The 17,592-nt window shown below is 38.1% G+C and overlaps 60 non-coding genes across 60 annotated transcripts; all 60 read right to left on the bottom strand.

Moving 5' to 3' along the window:
• Nucleotides 1-55: 55 nt before the first annotated feature.
• LOC120576672 (5S ribosomal RNA) lies at nucleotides 56-174 on the bottom strand. Its single transcript, XR_005642750.1, has one exon. It is a non-coding gene; the product is annotated as a 5S ribosomal RNA (ribosomal RNA).
• A 167-nt stretch (nucleotides 175-341) lies between these two features.
• Nucleotides 342-460, bottom strand: LOC120576661 (5S ribosomal RNA). The gene has a single exon (XR_005642739.1). It is a non-coding gene; the product is annotated as a 5S ribosomal RNA (ribosomal RNA).
• Nucleotides 461-656: 196 nt separating this feature from the next.
• Nucleotides 657-775, bottom strand: LOC120576650 (5S ribosomal RNA). Its single transcript, XR_005642728.1, has one exon. It is a non-coding gene; the product is annotated as a 5S ribosomal RNA (ribosomal RNA).
• Nucleotides 776-971: 196 nt separating this feature from the next.
• LOC120576639 (5S ribosomal RNA) lies at nucleotides 972-1,090 on the bottom strand. Its single transcript, XR_005642717.1, has one exon. It is a non-coding gene; the product is annotated as a 5S ribosomal RNA (ribosomal RNA).
• A 168-nt stretch (nucleotides 1,091-1,258) lies between these two features.
• LOC120576628 (5S ribosomal RNA) lies at nucleotides 1,259-1,377 on the bottom strand. Its single transcript, XR_005642706.1, has one exon. It is a non-coding gene; the product is annotated as a 5S ribosomal RNA (ribosomal RNA).
• Nucleotides 1,378-1,548: 171 nt separating this feature from the next.
• LOC120576617 (5S ribosomal RNA) lies at nucleotides 1,549-1,667 on the bottom strand. The gene has a single exon (XR_005642695.1). It is a non-coding gene; the product is annotated as a 5S ribosomal RNA (ribosomal RNA).
• Nucleotides 1,668-1,863: 196 nt separating this feature from the next.
• On the bottom strand, nucleotides 1,864-1,982 carry LOC120576606 (5S ribosomal RNA). The gene has a single exon (XR_005642684.1). It is a non-coding gene; the product is annotated as a 5S ribosomal RNA (ribosomal RNA).
• Nucleotides 1,983-2,149: 167 nt separating this feature from the next.
• On the bottom strand, nucleotides 2,150-2,268 carry LOC120576594 (5S ribosomal RNA). The gene has a single exon (XR_005642672.1). It is a non-coding gene; the product is annotated as a 5S ribosomal RNA (ribosomal RNA).
• Nucleotides 2,269-2,460: 192 nt separating this feature from the next.
• LOC120576520 (5S ribosomal RNA) lies at nucleotides 2,461-2,578 on the bottom strand. Its single transcript, XR_005642598.1, has one exon. It is a non-coding gene; the product is annotated as a 5S ribosomal RNA (ribosomal RNA).
• A 168-nt stretch (nucleotides 2,579-2,746) lies between these two features.
• Nucleotides 2,747-2,865, bottom strand: LOC120576583 (5S ribosomal RNA). Its single transcript, XR_005642661.1, has one exon. It is a non-coding gene; the product is annotated as a 5S ribosomal RNA (ribosomal RNA).
• Nucleotides 2,866-3,035: 170 nt separating this feature from the next.
• On the bottom strand, nucleotides 3,036-3,154 carry LOC120576572 (5S ribosomal RNA). The gene has a single exon (XR_005642650.1). It is a non-coding gene; the product is annotated as a 5S ribosomal RNA (ribosomal RNA).
• A 193-nt stretch (nucleotides 3,155-3,347) lies between these two features.
• On the bottom strand, nucleotides 3,348-3,465 carry LOC120576410 (5S ribosomal RNA). The gene has a single exon (XR_005642488.1). It is a non-coding gene; the product is annotated as a 5S ribosomal RNA (ribosomal RNA).
• Nucleotides 3,466-3,638: 173 nt separating this feature from the next.
• Nucleotides 3,639-3,756, bottom strand: LOC120576409 (5S ribosomal RNA). Its single transcript, XR_005642487.1, has one exon. It is a non-coding gene; the product is annotated as a 5S ribosomal RNA (ribosomal RNA).
• Nucleotides 3,757-3,928: 172 nt separating this feature from the next.
• Nucleotides 3,929-4,047, bottom strand: LOC120576561 (5S ribosomal RNA). The gene has a single exon (XR_005642639.1). It is a non-coding gene; the product is annotated as a 5S ribosomal RNA (ribosomal RNA).
• Nucleotides 4,048-4,215: 168 nt separating this feature from the next.
• On the bottom strand, nucleotides 4,216-4,332 carry LOC120576589 (5S ribosomal RNA). Its single transcript, XR_005642667.1, has one exon. It is a non-coding gene; the product is annotated as a 5S ribosomal RNA (ribosomal RNA).
• Nucleotides 4,333-4,500: 168 nt separating this feature from the next.
• LOC120576550 (5S ribosomal RNA) lies at nucleotides 4,501-4,619 on the bottom strand. Its single transcript, XR_005642628.1, has one exon. It is a non-coding gene; the product is annotated as a 5S ribosomal RNA (ribosomal RNA).
• A 168-nt stretch (nucleotides 4,620-4,787) lies between these two features.
• LOC120576539 (5S ribosomal RNA) lies at nucleotides 4,788-4,906 on the bottom strand. The gene has a single exon (XR_005642617.1). It is a non-coding gene; the product is annotated as a 5S ribosomal RNA (ribosomal RNA).
• A 191-nt stretch (nucleotides 4,907-5,097) lies between these two features.
• On the bottom strand, nucleotides 5,098-5,215 carry LOC120576408 (5S ribosomal RNA). Its single transcript, XR_005642486.1, has one exon. It is a non-coding gene; the product is annotated as a 5S ribosomal RNA (ribosomal RNA).
• Nucleotides 5,216-5,384: 169 nt separating this feature from the next.
• Nucleotides 5,385-5,503, bottom strand: LOC120576528 (5S ribosomal RNA). The gene has a single exon (XR_005642606.1). It is a non-coding gene; the product is annotated as a 5S ribosomal RNA (ribosomal RNA).
• A 169-nt stretch (nucleotides 5,504-5,672) lies between these two features.
• On the bottom strand, nucleotides 5,673-5,791 carry LOC120576517 (5S ribosomal RNA). The gene has a single exon (XR_005642595.1). It is a non-coding gene; the product is annotated as a 5S ribosomal RNA (ribosomal RNA).
• Nucleotides 5,792-5,979: 188 nt separating this feature from the next.
• LOC120576506 (5S ribosomal RNA) lies at nucleotides 5,980-6,098 on the bottom strand. The gene has a single exon (XR_005642584.1). It is a non-coding gene; the product is annotated as a 5S ribosomal RNA (ribosomal RNA).
• Nucleotides 6,099-6,266: 168 nt separating this feature from the next.
• On the bottom strand, nucleotides 6,267-6,384 carry LOC120576482 (5S ribosomal RNA). Its single transcript, XR_005642560.1, has one exon. It is a non-coding gene; the product is annotated as a 5S ribosomal RNA (ribosomal RNA).
• A 170-nt stretch (nucleotides 6,385-6,554) lies between these two features.
• Nucleotides 6,555-6,672, bottom strand: LOC120576407 (5S ribosomal RNA). Its single transcript, XR_005642485.1, has one exon. It is a non-coding gene; the product is annotated as a 5S ribosomal RNA (ribosomal RNA).
• A 168-nt stretch (nucleotides 6,673-6,840) lies between these two features.
• LOC120576674 (5S ribosomal RNA) lies at nucleotides 6,841-6,957 on the bottom strand. Its single transcript, XR_005642752.1, has one exon. It is a non-coding gene; the product is annotated as a 5S ribosomal RNA (ribosomal RNA).
• An 83-nt stretch (nucleotides 6,958-7,040) lies between these two features.
• On the bottom strand, nucleotides 7,041-7,159 carry LOC120576495 (5S ribosomal RNA). The gene has a single exon (XR_005642573.1). It is a non-coding gene; the product is annotated as a 5S ribosomal RNA (ribosomal RNA).
• A 170-nt stretch (nucleotides 7,160-7,329) lies between these two features.
• Nucleotides 7,330-7,448, bottom strand: LOC120576483 (5S ribosomal RNA). The gene has a single exon (XR_005642561.1). It is a non-coding gene; the product is annotated as a 5S ribosomal RNA (ribosomal RNA).
• A 168-nt stretch (nucleotides 7,449-7,616) lies between these two features.
• On the bottom strand, nucleotides 7,617-7,734 carry LOC120576405 (5S ribosomal RNA). The gene has a single exon (XR_005642483.1). It is a non-coding gene; the product is annotated as a 5S ribosomal RNA (ribosomal RNA).
• A 190-nt stretch (nucleotides 7,735-7,924) lies between these two features.
• On the bottom strand, nucleotides 7,925-8,043 carry LOC120576472 (5S ribosomal RNA). Its single transcript, XR_005642550.1, has one exon. It is a non-coding gene; the product is annotated as a 5S ribosomal RNA (ribosomal RNA).
• A 171-nt stretch (nucleotides 8,044-8,214) lies between these two features.
• Nucleotides 8,215-8,332, bottom strand: LOC120576404 (5S ribosomal RNA). Its single transcript, XR_005642482.1, has one exon. It is a non-coding gene; the product is annotated as a 5S ribosomal RNA (ribosomal RNA).
• A 168-nt stretch (nucleotides 8,333-8,500) lies between these two features.
• On the bottom strand, nucleotides 8,501-8,619 carry LOC120576461 (5S ribosomal RNA). The gene has a single exon (XR_005642539.1). It is a non-coding gene; the product is annotated as a 5S ribosomal RNA (ribosomal RNA).
• Nucleotides 8,620-8,816: 197 nt separating this feature from the next.
• On the bottom strand, nucleotides 8,817-8,934 carry LOC120576403 (5S ribosomal RNA). Its single transcript, XR_005642481.1, has one exon. It is a non-coding gene; the product is annotated as a 5S ribosomal RNA (ribosomal RNA).
• A 168-nt stretch (nucleotides 8,935-9,102) lies between these two features.
• LOC120576665 (5S ribosomal RNA) lies at nucleotides 9,103-9,219 on the bottom strand. Its single transcript, XR_005642743.1, has one exon. It is a non-coding gene; the product is annotated as a 5S ribosomal RNA (ribosomal RNA).
• Nucleotides 9,220-9,398: 179 nt separating this feature from the next.
• On the bottom strand, nucleotides 9,399-9,517 carry LOC120576450 (5S ribosomal RNA). The gene has a single exon (XR_005642528.1). It is a non-coding gene; the product is annotated as a 5S ribosomal RNA (ribosomal RNA).
• Nucleotides 9,518-9,703: 186 nt separating this feature from the next.
• LOC120576439 (5S ribosomal RNA) lies at nucleotides 9,704-9,822 on the bottom strand. Its single transcript, XR_005642517.1, has one exon. It is a non-coding gene; the product is annotated as a 5S ribosomal RNA (ribosomal RNA).
• Nucleotides 9,823-9,992: 170 nt separating this feature from the next.
• On the bottom strand, nucleotides 9,993-10,109 carry LOC120576588 (5S ribosomal RNA). Its single transcript, XR_005642666.1, has one exon. It is a non-coding gene; the product is annotated as a 5S ribosomal RNA (ribosomal RNA).
• A 169-nt stretch (nucleotides 10,110-10,278) lies between these two features.
• LOC120576402 (5S ribosomal RNA) lies at nucleotides 10,279-10,396 on the bottom strand. The gene has a single exon (XR_005642480.1). It is a non-coding gene; the product is annotated as a 5S ribosomal RNA (ribosomal RNA).
• Nucleotides 10,397-10,564: 168 nt separating this feature from the next.
• LOC120576428 (5S ribosomal RNA) lies at nucleotides 10,565-10,683 on the bottom strand. The gene has a single exon (XR_005642506.1). It is a non-coding gene; the product is annotated as a 5S ribosomal RNA (ribosomal RNA).
• A 167-nt stretch (nucleotides 10,684-10,850) lies between these two features.
• On the bottom strand, nucleotides 10,851-10,969 carry LOC120576417 (5S ribosomal RNA). The gene has a single exon (XR_005642495.1). It is a non-coding gene; the product is annotated as a 5S ribosomal RNA (ribosomal RNA).
• A 196-nt stretch (nucleotides 10,970-11,165) lies between these two features.
• On the bottom strand, nucleotides 11,166-11,284 carry LOC120576406 (5S ribosomal RNA). Its single transcript, XR_005642484.1, has one exon. It is a non-coding gene; the product is annotated as a 5S ribosomal RNA (ribosomal RNA).
• Nucleotides 11,285-11,452: 168 nt separating this feature from the next.
• On the bottom strand, nucleotides 11,453-11,571 carry LOC120576395 (5S ribosomal RNA). Its single transcript, XR_005642473.1, has one exon. It is a non-coding gene; the product is annotated as a 5S ribosomal RNA (ribosomal RNA).
• A 169-nt stretch (nucleotides 11,572-11,740) lies between these two features.
• LOC120576384 (5S ribosomal RNA) lies at nucleotides 11,741-11,859 on the bottom strand. Its single transcript, XR_005642462.1, has one exon. It is a non-coding gene; the product is annotated as a 5S ribosomal RNA (ribosomal RNA).
• A 186-nt stretch (nucleotides 11,860-12,045) lies between these two features.
• LOC120576372 (5S ribosomal RNA) lies at nucleotides 12,046-12,164 on the bottom strand. Its single transcript, XR_005642450.1, has one exon. It is a non-coding gene; the product is annotated as a 5S ribosomal RNA (ribosomal RNA).
• Nucleotides 12,165-12,331: 167 nt separating this feature from the next.
• LOC120576568 (5S ribosomal RNA) lies at nucleotides 12,332-12,448 on the bottom strand. Its single transcript, XR_005642646.1, has one exon. It is a non-coding gene; the product is annotated as a 5S ribosomal RNA (ribosomal RNA).
• A 197-nt stretch (nucleotides 12,449-12,645) lies between these two features.
• On the bottom strand, nucleotides 12,646-12,763 carry LOC120576401 (5S ribosomal RNA). The gene has a single exon (XR_005642479.1). It is a non-coding gene; the product is annotated as a 5S ribosomal RNA (ribosomal RNA).
• A 168-nt stretch (nucleotides 12,764-12,931) lies between these two features.
• On the bottom strand, nucleotides 12,932-13,050 carry LOC120576361 (5S ribosomal RNA). Its single transcript, XR_005642439.1, has one exon. It is a non-coding gene; the product is annotated as a 5S ribosomal RNA (ribosomal RNA).
• Nucleotides 13,051-13,243: 193 nt separating this feature from the next.
• LOC120576350 (5S ribosomal RNA) lies at nucleotides 13,244-13,362 on the bottom strand. The gene has a single exon (XR_005642428.1). It is a non-coding gene; the product is annotated as a 5S ribosomal RNA (ribosomal RNA).
• Nucleotides 13,363-13,531: 169 nt separating this feature from the next.
• LOC120576339 (5S ribosomal RNA) lies at nucleotides 13,532-13,650 on the bottom strand. Its single transcript, XR_005642417.1, has one exon. It is a non-coding gene; the product is annotated as a 5S ribosomal RNA (ribosomal RNA).
• Nucleotides 13,651-13,845: 195 nt separating this feature from the next.
• LOC120576328 (5S ribosomal RNA) lies at nucleotides 13,846-13,964 on the bottom strand. The gene has a single exon (XR_005642406.1). It is a non-coding gene; the product is annotated as a 5S ribosomal RNA (ribosomal RNA).
• A 168-nt stretch (nucleotides 13,965-14,132) lies between these two features.
• On the bottom strand, nucleotides 14,133-14,251 carry LOC120576317 (5S ribosomal RNA). The gene has a single exon (XR_005642395.1). It is a non-coding gene; the product is annotated as a 5S ribosomal RNA (ribosomal RNA).
• A 168-nt stretch (nucleotides 14,252-14,419) lies between these two features.
• Nucleotides 14,420-14,538, bottom strand: LOC120576306 (5S ribosomal RNA). The gene has a single exon (XR_005642384.1). It is a non-coding gene; the product is annotated as a 5S ribosomal RNA (ribosomal RNA).
• A 197-nt stretch (nucleotides 14,539-14,735) lies between these two features.
• On the bottom strand, nucleotides 14,736-14,853 carry LOC120576400 (5S ribosomal RNA). The gene has a single exon (XR_005642478.1). It is a non-coding gene; the product is annotated as a 5S ribosomal RNA (ribosomal RNA).
• A 168-nt stretch (nucleotides 14,854-15,021) lies between these two features.
• LOC120576424 (5S ribosomal RNA) lies at nucleotides 15,022-15,139 on the bottom strand. The gene has a single exon (XR_005642502.1). It is a non-coding gene; the product is annotated as a 5S ribosomal RNA (ribosomal RNA).
• A 196-nt stretch (nucleotides 15,140-15,335) lies between these two features.
• Nucleotides 15,336-15,454, bottom strand: LOC120576295 (5S ribosomal RNA). The gene has a single exon (XR_005642373.1). It is a non-coding gene; the product is annotated as a 5S ribosomal RNA (ribosomal RNA).
• Nucleotides 15,455-15,649: 195 nt separating this feature from the next.
• On the bottom strand, nucleotides 15,650-15,768 carry LOC120576271 (5S ribosomal RNA). The gene has a single exon (XR_005642348.1). It is a non-coding gene; the product is annotated as a 5S ribosomal RNA (ribosomal RNA).
• A 196-nt stretch (nucleotides 15,769-15,964) lies between these two features.
• Nucleotides 15,965-16,080, bottom strand: LOC120576745 (5S ribosomal RNA). Its single transcript, XR_005642823.1, has one exon. It is a non-coding gene; the product is annotated as a 5S ribosomal RNA (ribosomal RNA).
• A 166-nt stretch (nucleotides 16,081-16,246) lies between these two features.
• On the bottom strand, nucleotides 16,247-16,364 carry LOC120576582 (5S ribosomal RNA). The gene has a single exon (XR_005642660.1). It is a non-coding gene; the product is annotated as a 5S ribosomal RNA (ribosomal RNA).
• Nucleotides 16,365-16,559: 195 nt separating this feature from the next.
• Nucleotides 16,560-16,678, bottom strand: LOC120576211 (5S ribosomal RNA). The gene has a single exon (XR_005642287.1). It is a non-coding gene; the product is annotated as a 5S ribosomal RNA (ribosomal RNA).
• A 168-nt stretch (nucleotides 16,679-16,846) lies between these two features.
• Nucleotides 16,847-16,963, bottom strand: LOC120576655 (5S ribosomal RNA). Its single transcript, XR_005642733.1, has one exon. It is a non-coding gene; the product is annotated as a 5S ribosomal RNA (ribosomal RNA).
• Nucleotides 16,964-17,160: 197 nt separating this feature from the next.
• On the bottom strand, nucleotides 17,161-17,277 carry LOC120576721 (5S ribosomal RNA). The gene has a single exon (XR_005642799.1). It is a non-coding gene; the product is annotated as a 5S ribosomal RNA (ribosomal RNA).
• A 185-nt stretch (nucleotides 17,278-17,462) lies between these two features.
• LOC120576763 (5S ribosomal RNA) lies at nucleotides 17,463-17,578 on the bottom strand. Its single transcript, XR_005642841.1, has one exon. It is a non-coding gene; the product is annotated as a 5S ribosomal RNA (ribosomal RNA).
• Nucleotides 17,579-17,592: the final 14 nt, after the last annotated feature.

The following is a 17,592-nucleotide window of genomic DNA, read 5'->3' as shown; positions in this document are numbered from 1 at the left end:
AAAACGACGTAAAATTACGCTAATTAACAAAAAGAACAAGAAATTTTGGCAAAAAGAGGTGCAACACAAGGACTTCCCAGGAGGTCACCCATCCTAGTACTACTCTCGCCCAAGCACGCTTAACTGCGGAGTTCTGATGGGATCCGGTGCATTAGTGCTGGTATGATCGCACCTGAGAGTAAAGCGTTGTAATTGTATATATGCATTTCTAAGTTTATTTTTCAAAAAAGACGTCAAACTACGCTAATTAACGAATAGAGTTTTAGGTTGCGTAAATTAACGGAAAAAATGAAATACAATGAAGTTTATTTTTCAAAAACGACGTAAAATTTTGGCAAAAAGAGGTGCAACACAAGGACTTCCCAGGAGGTCACCCATCCTAGTACTACTCTCGCCCAAGCACGCTTAACTGCGGAGTTCTGATGGGATCCGGTGCATTAGTGCTGGTATGATCGCACCTGAGAGTAAAGCGTTGTAATTGTATATATGCATTTCTAAGTTTATTTTTCAAAAAAGACGTCAAACTACGCTAATTAACGAATAGAGTTTTAGGTTGCGTAAATTAACGGAAAAAATGAAATACAATGAAGTTTATTTTTCAAAAACGACGTAAAATTACGCTAATTAACAAAAAGAACAAGAAATTTTGGCAAAAAGAGGTGCAACACAAGGACTTCCCAGGAGGTCACCCATCCTAGTACTACTCTCGCCCAAGCACGCTTAACTGCGGAGTTCTGATGGGATCCGGTGCATTAGTGCTGGTATGATCGCACCTGAGAGTAAAGCGTTGTAATTGTATATATGCATTTCTAAGTTTATTTTTCAAAAAAGACGTCAAACTACGCTAATTAACGAATAGAGTTTTAGGTTGCGTAAATTAACGGAAAAAATGAAATACAATGAAGTTTATTTTTCAAAAACGACGTAAAATTACGCTAATTAACAAAAAGAACAAGAAATTTTGGCAAAAAGAGGTGCAACACAAGGACTTCCCAGGAGGTCACCCATCCTAGTACTACTCTCGCCCAAGCACGCTTAACTGCGGAGTTCTGATGGGATCCGGTGCATTAGTGCTGGTATGATCGCACCTGAGAGTAAAGCGTTGTAATTGTATATATGCATTTCTAAGTTTATTTTTCAAAAAAGACGTCAAACTACGCTAATTAACGAATAGAGTTTTAGGTTGCGTAAATTAACGGAAAAAATGAAATACAATCGAAGTTTATTTTTCAAAAACGACGTAAAATTTTGGCAAAAAGAGGTGCAACACAAGGACTTCCCAGGAGGTCACCCATCCTAGTACTACTCTCGCCCAAGCACGCTTAACTGCGGAGTTCTGATGGGATCCGGTGCATTAGTGCTGGTATGATCGCACCTGAGAGTAAAGCGTTGTAATTGTATATATGCATTTCTAAGTTTATTTTTCAAAAAAGACGTCAAACTACGCTAATTAACGAATAGAGTTTTAGGTTGCGTAAATTAACGGAAAAAATGAAATACAATCGAAGTTTATTTTTCAAAAACGAACGTATAAAATTTTGGCAAAAAGAGGTGCAACACAAGGACTTCCCAGGAGGTCACCCATCCTAGTACTACTCTCGCCCAAGCACGCTTAACTGCGGAGTTCTGATGGGATCCGGTGCATTAGTGCTGGTATGATCGCACCTGAGAGTAAAGCGTTGTAATTGTATATATGCATTTCTAAGTTTATTTTTCAAAAAAGACGTCAAACTACGCTAATTAACGAATAGAGTTTTAGGTTGCGTAAATTAACGGAAAAAATGAAATACAATGAAGTTTATTTTTCAAAAACGACGTAAAATTACGCTAATTAACAAAAAGAACAAGAAATTTTGGCAAAAAGAGGTGCAACACAAGGACTTCCCAGGAGGTCACCCATCCTAGTACTACTCTCGCCCAAGCACGCTTAACTGCGGAGTTCTGATGGGATCCGGTGCATTAGTGCTGGTATGATCGCACCTGAGAGTAAAGCGTTGTAATTGTATATATGCATTTCTAAGTTTATTTTTCAAAAAAGACGTCAAACTACGCTAATTAACGAATAGAGTTTTAGGTTGCGTAAATTAACGGAAAAAATGAAATACAATGAAGTTTATTTTTCAAAAACGACGTAAAATTTTGGCAAAAAGAGGTGCAACACAAGGACTTCCCAGGAGGTCACCCATCCTAGTACTACTCTCGCCCAAGCACGCTTAACTGCGGAGTTCTGATGGGATCCGGTGCATTAGTGCTGGTATGATCGCACCTGAGAGTAAAGCGTTGTAATTGTATATATGCATTTCTAAGTTTATTTTTCAAAAAAGACGTCAAACTACGCTAATTAACGAATAGAGTTTTAGGTTGCGTAAATTAACGGAAAAAATGAAATACAATGAAGTTTATTTTTCAAAAACGACGTAAAATTACGCTAATAACAAAAGAACAAAATTTTGGCAAAAAGAGGTGCAACACAAGGACTTCCAGGAGGTCACCCATCCTAGTACTACTCTCGCCCAAGCGCGCTTAACTGCGGAGTTCTGATGGGATCCGGTGCATTAGTGCTGGTATGATCGCACCTGAGAGTAAAGCGTTGTAATTGTATATATGCATTTCTAAGTTTATTTTTCAAAAAAGACGTCAAACTACGCTAATTAACGAATAGAGTTTTAGGTTGCGTAAATTAACGGAAAAAATGAAATACAATCGAAGTTTATTTTTCAAAAACGACGTAAAAATTTGGCAAAAAGAGGTGCAACACAAGGACTTCCCAGGAGGTCACCCATCCTAGTACTACTCTCGCCCAAGCACGCTTAACTGCGGAGTTCTGATGGGATCCGGTGCATTAGTGCTGGTATGATCGCACCTGAGAGTAAAGCGTTGTAATTGTATATATGCATTTCTAAGTTTATTTTTCAAAAAAGACGTCAAACTACGCTAATTAACGAATAGAGTTTTAGGTTGCGTAAATTAACGGAAAAAATGAAATACAATGAAGTTTATTTTTCAAAAACGACGTAAAATTACGCTAATAAAAAGAGGTGCAACACAAGGACTTCCCAGGAGGTCACCCATCCTAGTACTACTCTCGCCCAAGCACGCTTAACTGCGGAGTTCTGATGGGATCCGGTGCATTAGTGCTGGTATGATCGCACCTGAGAGTAAAGCGTTGTAATTGTATATATGCATTTCTAAGTTTATTTTTCAAAAAAGACGTCAAACTACGCTAATTAACGAATAGAGTTTTAGGTTGCGTAAATTAACGGAAAAAATGAAATACAATTGAAGTTTATTTTTCAAAAACGACGTAAAATTACGCTAATAACAAAAGAACAAAATTTTGGCAAAAAGAGGTGCAACACAAGGACTTCCAGGAGGTCACCCATCCTAGTACTACTCTCGCCCAAGCACGCTTAACTGCGGAGTTCTGATGGGATCCGGTGCATTAGTGCTGGTATGATCGCACCTGAGAGTAAAGCGTTGTAATTGTATATATGCATTTCTAAGTTTATTTTTCAAAAAAGACGTCAAACTACGCTAATTAACGAATAGAGTTTTAGGTTGCGTAAATTAACGGAAAAAATGAAATACAATCGAAGTTTATTTTTCAAAAACGACGTAAAACGCAATTTTGGCAAAAAGAGGTGCAACACAAGGACTTCCAGGAGGTCACCCATCCTAGTACTACTCTCGCCCAAGCACGCTTAACTGCGGAGTTCTGATGGGATCCGGTGCATTAGTGCTGGTATGATCGCACCTGAGAGTAAAGCGTTGTAATTGTATATATGCATTTCTAAGTTTATTTTTCAAAAAAGACGTCAAACTACGCTAATTAACGAATAGAGTTTTAGGTTGCGTAAATTAACGGAAAAAATGAAATACAATCGAAGTTTATTTTTCAAAAACGACGTAAAACCAATTTTGGCAAAAAGAGGTGCAACACAAGGACTTCCCAGGAGGTCACCCATCCTAGTACTACTCTCGCCCAAGCACGCTTAACTGCGGAGTTCTGATGGGATCCGGTGCATTAGTGCTGGTATGATCGCACCTGAGAGTAAAGCGTTGTAATTGTATATATGCATTTCTAAGTTTATTTTTCAAAAAAGACGTCAAACTACGCTAATTAACGAATAGAGTTTTAGGTTGCGTAAATTAACGGAAAAAATGAAATACAATCGAAGTTTATTTTTCAAAAACGACGTAAAATTTTGGCAAAAAGAGGTGCAACACAAGGACTTCCAGGAGGTCACCCATCCTAGTACTACTCTCGCCAAGCACGCTTAACTGCGGAGTTCTGATGGGATCCGGTGCATTAGTGCTGGTATGATCGCACCTGAGAGTAAAGCGTTGTAATTGTATATATGCATTTCTAAGTTTATTTTTCAAAAAAGACGTCAAACTACGCTAATTAACGAATAGAGTTTTAGGTTGCGTAAATTAACGGAAAAAATGAAATACAATCGAAGTTTATTTTTCAAAAACGACGTAAAATTTTGGCAAAAAGAGGTGCAACACAAGGACTTCCCAGGAGGTCACCCATCCTAGTACTACTCTCGCCCAAGCACGCTTAACTGCGGAGTTCTGATGGGATCCGGTGCATTAGTGCTGGTATGATCGCACCTGAGAGTAAAGCGTTGTAATTGTATATATGCATTTCTAAGTTTATTTTTCAAAAAAGACGTCAAACTACGCTAATTAACGAATAGAGTTTTAGGTTGCGTAAATTAACGGAAAAAATGAAATACAATCGAAGTTTATTTTTCAAAAACGACGTAAAATTTTGGCAAAAAGAGGTGCAACACAAGGACTTCCCAGGAGGTCACCCATCCTAGTACTACTCTCGCCCAAGCACGCTTAACTGCGGAGTTCTGATGGGATCCGGTGCATTAGTGCTGGTATGATCGCACCTGAGAGTAAAGCGTTGTAATTGTATATATGCATTTCTAAGTTTATTTTTCAAAAAAGACGTCAAACTACGCTAATTAACGAATAGAGTTTTAGGTTGCGTAAATTAACGGAAAAAATGAAATACAATCGAAGTTTATTTTTCAAAACGACGTAAAATACGTAATTAACAAAAGAACAAAATTTTGGCAAAAAGAGGTGCAACACAAGGACTTCCAGGAGGTCACCCATCCTAGTACTACTCTCGCCCAAGCACGCTTAACTGCGGAGTTCTGATGGGATCCGGTGCATTAGTGCTGGTATGATCGCACCTGAGAGTAAAGCGTTGTAATTGTATATATGCATTTCTAAGTTTATTTTTCAAAAAAGACGTCAAACTACGCTAATTAACGAATAGAGTTTTAGGTTGCGTAAATTAACGGAAAAAATGAAATACAATCGAAGTTTATTTTTCAAAAACGACGTAAAAATTTTGGCAAAAAGAGGTGCAACACAAGGACTTCCCAGGAGGTCACCCATCCTAGTACTACTCTCGCCCAAGCACGCTTAACTGCGGAGTTCTGATGGGATCCGGTGCATTAGTGCTGGTATGATCGCACCTGAGAGTAAAGCGTTGTAATTGTATATATGCATTTCTAAGTTTATTTTTCAAAAAAGACGTCAAACTACGCTAATTAACGAATAGAGTTTTAGGTTGCGTAAATTAACGGAAAAAATGAAATACAATCGAAGTTTATTTTTCAAAAACGACGTAAAAATTTTGGCAAAAAGAGGTGCAACACAAGGACTTCCCAGGAGGTCACCCATCCTAGTACTACTCTCGCCCAAGCACGCTTAACTGCGGAGTTCTGATGGGATCCGGTGCATTAGTGCTGGTATGATCGCACCTGAGAGTAAAGCGTTGTAATTGTATATATGCATTTCTAAGTTTATTTTTCAAAAAAGACGTCAAACTACGCTAATTAACGAATAGAGTTTTAGGTTGCGTAAATTAACGGAAAAAATGAAATACAATCGAAGTTTATTTTTCAAAAACGACGTAAAATTATTAACAAAAGAACAAAAATTTGGCAAAAAGAGGTGCAACACAAGGACTTCCCAGGAGGTCACCCATCCTAGTACTACTCTCGCCCAAGCACGCTTAACTGCGGAGTTCTGATGGGATCCGGTGCATTAGTGCTGGTATGATCGCACCTGAGAGTAAAGCGTTGTAATTGTATATATGCATTTCTAAGTTTATTTTTCAAAAAAGACGTCAAACTACGCTAATTAACGAATAGAGTTTTAGGTTGCGTAAATTAACGGAAAAAATGAAATACAATCGAAGTTTATTTTTCAAAAACGACGTAAAATTTTGGCAAAAAGAGGTGCAACACAAGGACTTCCCAGGAGGTCACCCATCCTAGTACTACTCTCGCCAAGCACGCTTAACTGCGGAGTTCTGATGGGATCCGGTGCATTAGTGCTGGTATGATCGCACCTGAGAGTAAAGCGTTGTAATTGTATATATGCATTTCTAAGTTTATTTTCAAAAAAGACGTCAAACTACGCTAATTAACGAATAGAGTTTTAGGTTGCGTAAATTAACGGAAAAAATGAAATACAATCGAAGTTTATTTTTCAAAAACGACGTAAAATACGTTTGGCAAAAAGAGGTGCAACACAAGGACTTCCAGGAGGTCACCCATCCTAGTACTACTCTCGCCCAAGCACGCTTAACTGCGGAGTTCTGATGGGATCCGGTGCATTAGTGCTGGTATGATCGCACCTGAGAGTAAAGCGTTGTAATTGTATATATGCATTTCTAAGTTTATTTTTCAAAAAAGACGTCAAACTACGCTAATTAACGAATAGAGTTTTAGGTTGCGTAAATTAACGGAAAAAATGAAATACAATCGAAGTTTATTTTTCAAAAACGACGTAAAATTTTGGCAAAAAGAGGTGCAACACAAGGACTTCCCAGGAGGTCACCCATCCTAGTACTACTCTCGCCCAAGCACGCTTAACTGCGGAGTTCTGATGGATCCGGTGCATTAGTGCTGTATGATCGCACCTGAGAGTAAAGCGTTGTAATTGTATATATGCATTTCTAAGTTTATTTTTCAAAAAGACGAACGTAAAAGAAATTTTGGCAAAAAGAGGTGCAACACAAGGACTTCCCAGGAGGTCACCCATCCTAGTACTACTCTCGCCCAAGCACGCTTAACTGCGGAGTTCTGATGGGATCCGGTGCATTAGTGCTGGTATGATCGCACCTGAGAGTAAAGCGTTGTAATTGTATATATGCATTTCTAAGTTTATTTTTCAAAAAAGACGTCAAACTACGCTAATTAACGAATAGAGTTTTAGGTTGCGTAAATTAACGGAAAAAATGAAATACAATCGAAGTTTATTTTTCAAAAACGACGTAAAAACTTTTGGCAAAAAGAGGTGCAACACAAGGACTTCCCAGGAGGTCACCCATCCTAGTACTACTCTCGCCCAAGCACGCTTAACTGCGGAGTTCTGATGGGATCCGGTGCATTAGTGCTGGTATGATCGCACCTGAGAGTAAAGCGTTGTAATTGTATATATGCATTTCTAAGTTTATTTTTCAAAAAAGACGTCAAACTACGCTAATTAACGAATAGAGTTTTAGGTTGCGTAAATTAACGGAAAAAATGAAATACAATCGAAGTTTATTTTTCAAAAACGACGTAAAATTTTGGCAAAAAGAGGTGCAACACAAGGACTTCCAGGAGGTCACCCATCCTAGTACTACTCTCGCCCAAGCACGCTTAACTGCGGAGTTCTGATGGGATCCGGTGCATTAGTGCTGGTATGATCGCACCTGAGAGTAAAGCGTTGTAATTGTATATATGCATTTCTAAGTTTATTTTTCAAAAAAGACGTCAAACTACGCTAATTAACGAATAGAGTTTTAGGTTGCGTAAATTAACGGAAAAAATGAAATACAATCGAAGTTTATTTTCAAAAACGACGTAAAATTACGCTAATAACAAAAAAAAAAATTTGGCAAAAAGAGGTGCAACACAAGGACTTCCCAGGAGGTCACCCATCCTAGTACTACTCTCGCCCAAGCACGCTTAACTGCGGAGTTCTGATGGGATCCGGTGCATTAGTGCTGGTATGATCGCACCTGAGAGTAAAGCGTTGTAATTGTATATATGCATTTCTAAGTTTATTTTTCAAAAAAGACGTCAAACTACGCTAATTAACGAATAGAGTTTTAGGTTGCGTAAATTAACGGAAAAAAATGAAATACAATCGAAGTTTATTTTTCAAAAACGACGTAAAAACTTTTGGCAAAAAGAGGTGCAACACAAGGACTTCCAGGAGGTCACCCATCCTAGTACTACTCTCGCCCAAGCACGCTTAACTGCGGAGTTCTGATGGGATCCGGTGCATTAGTGCTGGTATGATCGCACCTGAGAGTAAAGCGTTGTAATTGTATATATGCATTTCTAAGTTTATTTTTCAAAAAAGACGTCAAACTACGCTAATTAACGAATAGAGTTTTAGGTTGCGTAAATTAACGGAAAAAATGAAATACAATCGAAGTTTATTTTTCAAAAACGACGTAAAATTTTGGCAAAAAGAGGTGCAACACAAGGACTTCCCAGGAGGTCACCCATCCTAGTACTACTCTCGCCCAAGCACGCTTAACTGCGGAGTTCTGATGGGATCCGGTGCATTAGTGCTGGTATGATCGCACCTGAGAGTAAAGCGTTGTAATTGTATATATGCATTTCTAAGTTTATTTTTCAAAAAAGACGTCAAACTACGCTAATTAACGAATAGAGTTTTAGGTTGCGTAAATTAACGGAAAAAAATGAAATACAATCGAAGTTTATTTTTCAAAAACGACGTAAAATTACGCTAATTAACAAAAGAACAAGAAATTTTGGCAAAAAGAGGTGCAACACAAGGACTTCCAGGAGGTCACCCATCCTAGTACTACTCTCGCCCAAGCACGCTTAACTGCGGAGTTCTGATGGGATCCGGTGCATTAGTGCTGGTATGATCGCACCTGAGAGTAAAGCGTTGTAATTGTATATATGCATTTCTAAGTTTATTTTTCAAAAAAGACGTCAAACTACGCTAATTAACGAATAGAGTTTTAGGTTGCGTAAATTAACGGAAAAAATGAAATACAATCGAAGTTTATTTTTCAAAAACGACGTAAAATTTTGGCAAAAAGAGGTGCAACACAAGGACTTCCCAGGAGGTCACCCATCCTAGTACTACTCTCGCCCAAGCACGCTTAACTGCGGAGTTCTGATGGGATCCGTGCATTAGTGCTGTATGATCGCACCTGAGAGTAAAGCGTTGTAATTGTATATATGCATTTCTAAGTTTATTTTCAAAAAGACGTCAAACTACGGTAATTAACGAATAGAGTTTTAGACTGCGTAAATTAACGGAAAAAATGAAATACAATGAAGTTTATTTTCAAAAACGACGTAAAATAAAAAAAAACAAAAATTTGGCAAAAAGAGGTGCAACACAAGGACTTCCCAGGAGGTCACCCATCCTAGTACTACTCTCGCCCAAGCACGCTTAACTGCGGAGTTCTGATGGGATCCGGTGCATTAGTGCTGGTATGATCGCACCTGAGAGTAAAGCGTTGTAATTGTATATATGCATTTCTAAGTTTATTTTTCAAAAAAGACGTCAAACTACGCTAATTAACGAATAGAGTTTTAGGCTGCGTAATTTAATTAACGGAAAAAATGAAATACAATTGAAGTTTATTTTTCAAAAACGACGTAATTAAAAAAAAAAAAAATTTTGGCAAAAAGAGGTGCAACACAAGGACTTCCCAGGAGGTCACCCATCCTAGTACTACTCTCGCCCAAGCACGCTTAACTGCGGAGTTCTGATGGGATCCGGTGCATTAGTGCTGGTATGATCGCACCTGAGAGTAAAGCGTTGTAATTGTATATATGCATTTCTAAGTTTATTTTCAAAAAAGACGTCAAACTACGCTAATTAACGAATAGAGTTTTAGGTTGCGTAAATTAACGGAAAAAATGAAATACAATCGAAGTTTATTTTTCAAAAACGACGTAAAATTACTTTGGCAAAAAGAGGTGCAACACAAGGACTTCCAGGAGGTCACCCATCCTAGTACTACTCTCGCCAAGCACGCTTAACTGCGGAGTTCTGATGGGATCCGGTGCATTAGTGCTGGTATGATCGCACCTGAGAGTAAAGCGTTGTAATTGTATATATGCATTTCTAAGTTTATTTTTCAAAAAAGACGTCAAACTACGCTAATTAACGAATAGAGTTTTAGGTTGCGTAAATTAACGGAAAAAATGAAATACAATCGAAGTTTATTTTTCAAAAACGACGTAAAAATTTTGGCAAAAAGAGGTGCAACACAAGGACTTCCAGGAGGTCACCCATCCTAGTACTACTCTCGCCCAAGCACGCTTAACTGCGGAGTTCTGATGGGATCCGGTGCATTAGTGCTGGTATGATCGCACCTGAGAGTAAAGCGTTGTAATTGTATATATGCATTTCTAAGTTTATTTTTCAAAAAAGACGTCAAACTACGCTAATTAACGAATAGAGTTTTAGGTTGCGTAAATTAACGGAAAAAATGAAATACAATCGAAGTTTATTTTTCAAAAACGACGTAAAATTTTGGCAAAAAGAGGTGCAACACAAGGACTTCCCAGGAGGTCACCCATCCTAGTACTACTCTCGCCCAAGCACGCTTAACTGCGGAGTTCTGATGGGATCCGGTGCATTAGTGCTGGTATGATCGCACCTGAGAGTAAAGCGTTGTAATTGTATATATGCATTTCTAAGTTTATTTTTCAAAAAGACGTCAAACTACGCTAATTAACGAATAGAGTTTTAGGTTGCGTAAATTAACGGAAAAAATGAAATACAATCGAAGTTTATTTTTCAAAAACGACGTAAAATTTTGGCAAAAAGAGGTGCAACACAAGGACTTCCCAGGAGGTCACCCATCCTAGTACTACTCTCGCCCAAGCACGCTTAACTGCGGAGTTCTGATGGGATCCGGTGCATTAGTGCTGGTATGATCGCACCTGAGAGTAAAGCGTTGTAATTGTATATATGCATTTCTAAGTTTATTTTTCAAAAAAGACGTCAAACTACGCTAATTAACGAATAGAGTTTTAGGTTGCGTAAATTAACGGAAAAAATGAAATACAATCGAAGTTTATTTTTCAAAACGACGTAAAATTACGCTAATTAACAAAAAGAACAAGAAATTTTGGCAAAAAGAGGTGCAACACAAGGACTTCCCAGGAGGTCACCCATCCTAGTACTACTCTCGCCCAAGCACGCTTAACTGCGGAGTTCTGATGGGATCCGGTGCATTAGTGCTGGTATGATCGCACCTGAGAGTAAAGCGTTGTAATTGTATATATGCATTTCTAAGTTTATTTTTCAAAAAAGACGTCAAACTACGCTAATTAACGAATAGAGTTTTAGGTTGCGTAAATTAACGGAAAAAATGAAATACAATCGAAGTTTATTTTTCAAAAACGACGTAAAATTTTGGCAAAAAGAGGTGCAACACAAGGACTTCCCAGGAGGTCACCCATCCTAGTACTACTCTCGCCCAAGCACGCTTAACTGCGGAGTTCTGATGGGATCCGGTGCATTAGTGCTGGTATGATCGCACCTGAGAGTAAAGCGTTGTAATTGTATATATGCATTTCTAAGTTTATTTTTCAAAAAAGACGTCAAACTACGCTAATTAACGAATAGAGTTTTAGGTTGCGTAAATTAACGGAAAAAATGAAATACAATCGAAGTTTATTTTTCAAAAACGACGTAAAACTTTTGGCAAAAAGAGGTGCAACACAAGGACTTCCCAGGAGGTCACCCATCCTAGTACTACTCTCGCCCAAGCACGCTTAACTGCGGAGTTCTGATGGGATCCGGTGCATTAGTGCTGGTATGATCGCACCTGAGAGTAAAGCGTTGTAATTGTATATATGCATTTCTAAGTTTATTTTTCAAAAAAGACGTCAAACTACGCTAATTAACGAATAGAGTTTTAGGTTGCGTAAATTAACGGAAAAAATGAAATACAATCGAAGTTTATTTTTCAAAAACGACGTAAAATTATTACAAAAGAACAAAAATTTGGCAAAAGAGGTGCAACACAAGGACTTCCCAGGAGGTCACCCATCCTAGTACTACTCTCGCCCAAGCACGCTTAACTGCGGAGTTCTGATGGGATCCGGTGCATTAGTGCTGGTATGATCGCACCTGAGAGTAAAGCGTTGTAATTGTATATATGCATTTCTAAGTTTATTTTTCAAAAAAGACGTCAAACTACGCTAATTAACGAATAGAGTTTTAGGTTGCGTAAATTAACGGAAAAAATGAAATACAATCGAAGTTTATTTTCAAAAACGACGTAAAATTTTGGCAAAAAGAGGTGCAACACAAGGACTTCCAGGAGGTCACCCATCCTAGTACTACTCTCGCCCAAGCACGCTTAACTGCGGAGTTCTGATGGGATCCGTGCATTAGTGCTGGTATGATCGCACCTGAGAGTAAAGCGTTGTAATTGTATATATGCATTTCTAAGTTTATTTTTCAAAAAAGACGTCAAACTACGCTAATTAACGAATAGAGTTTTAGGTTGCGTAAATTAACGGAAAAAATGAAATACAATCGAAGTTTATTTTTCAAAAACGACGTAAAATTACGCTAATTAACAAAAAGAACAAGAAATTTTGGCAAAAAGAGGTGCAACACAAGGACTTCCAGGAGGTCACCCATCCTAGTACTACTCTCGCCCAAGCACGCTTAACTGCGGAGTTCTGATGGGATCCGGTGCATTAGTGCTGGTATGATCGCACCTGAGAGTAAAGCGTTGTAATTGTATATATGCATTTCTAAGTTTATTTTTCAAAAAAGACGTCAAACTACGCTAATTAACGAATAGAGTTTTAGGTTGCGTAAATTAACGGAAAAAATGAAATACAATCGAAGTTTATTTTTCAAAAACGACGTAAAATTTTGGCAAAAAGAGGTGCAACACAAGGACTTCCCAGGAGGTCACCCATCCTAGTACTACTCTCGCCCAAGCACGCTTAACTGCGGAGTTCTGATGGGATCCGGTGCATTAGTGCTGGTATGATCGCACCTGAGAGTAAAGCGTTGTAATTGTATATATGCATTTCTAAGTTTATTTTTCAAAAAAGACGTCAAACTACGCTAATTAACGAATAGAGTTTTAGGCTGCGTAAATTAACGGAAAAAATGAAATACAATTGAAGTTTATTTTTCAAAAACGACGTAAAATTACGCTAATAACAAAAAACAAAAATTTTGGCAAAAAGAGGTGCAACACAAGGACTTCCCAGGAGGTCACCCATCCTAGTACTACTCTCGCCCAAGCACGCTTAACTGCGGAGTTCTGATGGGATCCGGTGCATTAGTGCTGGTATGATCGCACCTGAGAGTAAAGCGTTGTAATTGTATATATGCATTTCTAAGTTTATTTTCAAAAAAGACGTCAAACTACGCTAATTAACGAATAGAGTTTTAGGTTGCGTAAATTAACGGAAAAAATGAAATACAATCGAAGTTTATTTTTCAAAAACGACGTAAAAAATTTTGGCAAAAAGAGGTGCAACACAAGGACTTCCCAGGAGGTCACCCATCCTAGTACTACTCTCGCCCAAGCACGCTTAACTGCGGAGTTCTGATGGGATCCGGTGCATTAGTGCTGGTATGATCGCACCTGAGAGTAAAGCGTTGTAATTGTATATATGCATTTCTAAGTTTATTTTTCAAAAAAGACGTCAAACTACGCTAATTAACGAATAGAGTTTTAGGTTGCGTAAATTAACGGAAAAAATGAAATACAATTGAAGTTTATTTTTCAAAAACGACGTAAAATTACGCTAATAACAAAAGAACAAGAAATTTTGGCAAAAAGAGGTGCAACACAAGGACTTCCCAGGAGGTCACCCATCCTAGTACTACTCTCGCCCAAGCACGCTTAACTGCGGAGTTCTGATGGGATCCGGTGCATTAGTGCTGGTATGATCGCACCTGAGAGTAAAGCGTTGTAATTGTATATATGCATTTCTAAGTTTATTTTTCAAAAAAGACGTCAAACTACGCTAATTAACGAATAGAGTTTTAGGTTGCGTAAATTAACGGAAAAAATGAAATACAATCGAAGTTTATTTTTCAAAAACGACGTAAAATTTTGGCAAAAAGAGGTGCAACACAAGGACTTCCCAGGAGGTCACCCATCCTAGTACTACTCTCGCCCAAGCACGCTTAACTGCGGAGTTCTGATGGGATCCGGTGCATTAGTGCTGGTATGATCGCACCTGAGAGTAAAGCGTTGTAATTGTATATATGCATTTCTAAGTTTATTTTTCAAAAAAGACGTCAAACTACGCTAATTAACGAATAGAGTTTTAGGTTGCGTAAATTAACGGAAAAAATGAAATACAATCGAAGTTTATTTTTCAAAAACGACGTAAAATTTTGGCAAAAAGAGGTGCAACACAAGGACTTCCCAGGAGGTCACCCATCCTAGTACTACTCTCGCCCAAGCACGCTTAACTGCGGAGTTCTGATGGGATCCGGTGCATTAGTGCTGGTATGATCGCACCTGAGAGTAAAGCGTTGTAATTGTATATATGCATTTCTAAGTTTATTTTTCAAAAAAGACGTCAAACTACGCTAATTAACGAATAGAGTTTTAGGTTGCGTAAATTAACGGAAAAAATGAAATACAATCGAAGTTTATTTTTCAAAAACGACGTAAAATTACGCTAATTAACAAAAAGAACAAGAAATTTTGGCAAAAAGAGGTGCAACACAAGGACTTCCAGGAGGTCACCCATCCTAGTACTACTCTCGCCCAAGCACGCTTAACTGCGGAGTTCTGATGGGATCCGGTGCATTAGTGCTGGTATGATCGCACCTGAGAGTAAAGCGTTGTAATTGTATATATGCATTTCTAAGTTTATTTTTCAAAAAAGACGTCAAACTACGCTAATTAACGAATAGAGTTTTAGGTTGCGTAAATTAACGGAAAAAATGAAATACAATCGAAGTTTATTTTTCAAAAACGACGTAAAATTTTGGCAAAAAGAGGTGCAACACAAGGACTTCCCAGGAGGTCACCCATCCTAGTACTACTCTCGCCCAAGCACGCTTAACTGCGGAGTTCTGATGGGATCCGTGCATTAGTGCTGGTATGATCGCACCTGAGAGTAAAGCGTTGTAATTGTATATATGCATTTCTAAGTTTATTTTTCAAAAAAGACGTCAAACTACGCTAATTAACGAATAGAGTTTTAGGTTGCGTAAATTAACGGAAAAAATGAAATACAATGAAGTTTATTTTTCAAAAACGACGTAAAATTACGCTAATTAACAAAAAGAACAAGAAATTTTGGCAAAAAGAGGTGCAACACAAGGACTTCCCAGGAGGTCACCCATCCTAGTACTACTCTCGCCCAAGCACGCTTAACTGCGGAGTTCTGATGGGATCCGGTGCATTAGTGCTGGTATGATCGCACCTGAGAGTAAAGCGTTGTAATTGTATATATGCATTTCTAAGTTTATTTTTCAAAAAAGACGTCAAACTACGCTAATTAACGAATAGAGTTTTAGGTTGCGTAAATTAACGGAAAAAATGAAATACAATGAAGTTTATTTTCAAAAACGACGTAAAATTACGCTAATTAACAAAAAGAACAAGAAATTTTGGCAAAAAGAGGTGCAACACAAGGACTTCCCAGGAGGTCACCCATCCTAGTACTACTCTCGCCCAAGCACGCTTAACTGCGGAGTTCTGATGGGATCCGGTGCATTAGTGCTGGTATGATCGCACCTGAGAGTAAAGCGTTGTAATTGTATATATGCATTTCTAAGTTTATTTTTCAAAAAAGACGTCAAACTACGCTAATTAACGAATAGAGTTTTAGGTTGCGTAAATTAACGGAAAAAATGAAATACAATCGAAGTTTATTTTTCAAAACGACGTAAAATTACGCTAATTAACAAAAAGAACAAGAAATTTTGGCAAAAAGAGGTGCAACACAAGGACTTCCAGGAGGTCACCCATCCTAGTACTACTCTCGCCCAAGCACGCTTAACTGCGGAGTTCTGATGGGATCCGTGCATTATGCTGGTATGATCGCACCTGAGAGTAAAGCGTTGTAATTGTATATATGCATTTCTAAGTTTATTTTTCAAAAAAACGTCAAACTACGCTAATTAACGAATAGAGTTTTAGGTTGCGTAAATTAACGGAAAAAATGAAATACAATTGAAGTTTATTTTCAAAAACGACGTAAAATTTTGGCAAAAAGAGGTGCAACACAAGGACTTCCCAGGAGGTCACCCATCCTAGTACTACTCTCGCCCAAGCGCGCTTAACTGCGGAGTTCTGATGAATCCGGTGCATTAGTGCTGGTATGATCGCACCTGAGAGTAAAGCGTTGTAATTGTATATATGCATTTCTAAGTTTATTTTTCAAAAAAACGTCAAACTACGCTAATTAACAATAGAGTTTTAGGGTGCGTAAATTAACGGAAAAAATGAAATACAATTGAAGTTTATTTTTCAAAAACGACGTAAAATTACGCTAATTAACAAAAAGAACAAGAAATTTTGGCAAAAAGAGGTGCAACACAAGGACTTCCCAGGAGGTCACCCATCCTAGTACTACTCTCGCCCAAGCACGCTTAACTGCGGAGTTCTGATGGGATCCGGTGCATTAGTGCTGGTATGATCGCACCTGAGAGTAAAGCGTTGTAATTGTATATATGCATTTCTAAGTTTATTTTTCAAAAAAGACGTCAAACTACGCTAATTAACGAATAGAGTTTTAGGTGCGTAAATTAACGGAAAAAATGAAATACAATCGAAGTTTATTTTTCAAAAACGACGTAAAATTTTGGCAAAAAAGAGGTGCAACACAAGGACTTCCCAGGAGGTCACCCATCCTAGTACTACTCTCGCCCAAGCACGCTTAACTGCGGAGTTCTGATGGGATCCGTGCATTATGCTGGTATGATCGCACCTGAGAGTAAAGCGTTGTAATTGTATATATGCATTTCTAAGTTTATTTTTCAAAAAAGACGTCAAACTACGCTAATTAACGAATAGAGTTTTAGGTTGCGTAAATTAACGGAAAAAATAAAATACAATTGAAGTTTATTTTTCAAAAACGACGTAAAATTACGCTAATTAACAAAAAGAACAAAAATTTTTGGCAAAAAGAGGTGCAACACAAGGACTTCCTAGGAGGTCACCCATCCTAGTACTACTCTCGCCCAAGCACGCTTAACTGCGAGTTCTGATGGATCCGGTGCATTAGTGCTGGTATGATCGCACCTGAGAGTAAAGCGTTGTAATTGTATATATGCATTTCTAAGTTTATTACGTCAAACTACGCTAATTAACGAATAGAGTTTTAGGGTGCGTAAATTAACGGAAAAAATGAAATACAATTGAAGTTTATTTTTCAAAAACGACGTAAAATTACGCTAATAACAAAAAGAACAAGAAATTTTGGCAAAAAGAGGTGCAACACAAGGACTTCCAGAGGTCACCCATCCTAGTACTACTCTCGCCCAAGCACGCTTAACTGCGGAGTTTGATAGGATCCGGTGCATTAGTGCTGGTATGATCGCACCTGAGAGTAAAGCGTT

This window comes from Medicago truncatula, chromosome 6, assembly GCF_003473485.1.
Source record: "Medicago truncatula cultivar Jemalong A17 chromosome 6, MtrunA17r5.0-ANR, whole genome shotgun sequence".
NCBI lineage: Eukaryota > Viridiplantae > Streptophyta > Magnoliopsida > Fabales > Fabaceae > Medicago > Medicago truncatula.
This window is presented reverse-complemented; position numbering and strand designations above follow the sequence as displayed.